Here is a 1,888-nt window from a genome sequence, read left to right as displayed (position 1 = left end):
ATTTCCGGGCAGGGGGGCCGGATATCCGGGGCCTCGGGAAGGGCCGGATGTCCGGGCTTGCGGACGGGATGTCCGGGGCCTGTAGGCACTTGGAGGCTAAGCAGCTGAAGAGGAAAGCGCTCCAGGGGCCGGATGTCCGGGGCCTTGGCCGGATGTCCGGGGCCTGGGAGATGCTCTTGGCTCCTTCCGTTGGTTCTCCTCATCCGTGGACTTGGGGACTTGTTCGTCTTCATGCGCATCTTCGGGAGGACCCTCTTGGTACCTAATCATGCACAACATCTCAGACTTAGGTAGTAGCCATGTCTCATGCATAGAAAGTGGAGTTTCGGAGAGGAGTGAGTCCACCTTATCTTCGATAGCCTTGGCTCGGGCTCGTGTCGTTGGTCCAAGTGGTGTCGTTGGAGGTGTAGGTGCGTCCATGGGGATGATCTTGGGATGCTCCGCATCATCTCCCCTCCCTTGGGGAAGATCCGTCCTCGGATCGAAATCCTCATCACCATGGTAGGGCGAGAGATCTTTGATGTTGAAGATGTCACTCACGGAGTACTTGTCACGAGGAATGTCAATCTTGTAAGCGTTGTTGTTGTAGCGTGCAAGCACCTTCAATGGTCCATCTACGCGTGGTCGAAGTTTGGACTTGCGTTCTTGGGGGAAACGGTCCTTGCGAAGGCGTAGCCACACGAGGTCTCCAATGTTGAATATCATAGGATGCTTGTTGACGTTGAGCTTGGTCGCAAGGCGTTGTACTTGGCGCTCGATGGTGTTTCTTGTATCTTCATGCACCTTCTTGATATGGGTCGCTCTTGCACTTGCGTCCAAATTGATTCGCTCTTGGAGTGGTAGGGGTAGAATATCAAATGGTGACAAAGGGTTGAATCCGTAGACGACCTCGAAAGGGGACTTGCCGGTTGTTGAGTGTCTTGCTCGGTTGTAGGCGAACTCGGTGATGGGTAGACACTCCTCCCACTCCTTGATGTTCTTCTTGATGAGTACTCGAAGTAGAGCGGAGAGTGTGCGGCTTGTCACCTCCGTTTGGCCGTCGGTTTGAGGATGGTACGCCATGGAGAAGAGTAGCTTGATTCCGAGCTTGGCGCATAGGGTCTTCCAAAAGTAGCTAAGGAACTTGACGTCGCGGTCCGAGACGATGGTTTTTGGCACACCATGGAGACGCAAAATTTCCCTACAAAAGAGATTAGCAACATGTGAAGCATCGTCTATCTTGTGGCAAGGAATAAAATGTGCCATTTTTGAGAAGCGGTCCACAATGACAAATATGGAATATTTCCCATTTCGAGTTCTAGGCAAACCAAGTACAAAGTCCATGCTAATGTCTTCCCATGGTTGTTATGGAATTGGTAAAGGCATATAGAGACCATGAGATTGAGCTTTGGACTTAGCTTTGCGACATGTAGAACACCGGTTGGTGAAGCGATTGACGTCCCAAAACATCTTTGGCCAAAAGTAGCTCTTCGAGAGCGTGGCGAACGTCTTGTCGCATCCGAAGTGTCCCATTAAGCCTCCTCCATGGGATTCCTGCAAAAGCAACAAACGAAGAGACGACTTGCGCATGCAAAGTTTGTTAGCTCTCATAAGATAGCCGTCTTTGATGTAATAGCGTTCCCAAGATGTATTCGACAAACACTTGGCATAAGGAGTAGCAAAAGTTACATCATGCTCATACAAGTCTTTGATATGCTGGAAGCCAATGACATCTAACTCAAGTTGCGTGACAAGCATGCATATGCGGGAAAGAGCATCCGCTACGATGTTTTCTTTACCCTTGATGTACTTGATGACATAGGGAAAATACTCAATAAATTCACTCCATTTAGCACGACGCTTGTTCAACTTAGTTTGTCCCTTAAGATACTTGAGAGTCTCATGATTG

Source organism: Triticum dicoccoides, chromosome 6A (assembly GCF_002162155.2).
Source record: "Triticum dicoccoides isolate Atlit2015 ecotype Zavitan chromosome 6A, WEW_v2.0, whole genome shotgun sequence".
NCBI lineage: Eukaryota > Viridiplantae > Streptophyta > Magnoliopsida > Poales > Poaceae > Triticum > Triticum dicoccoides.
This window is presented reverse-complemented; position numbering follows the sequence as displayed.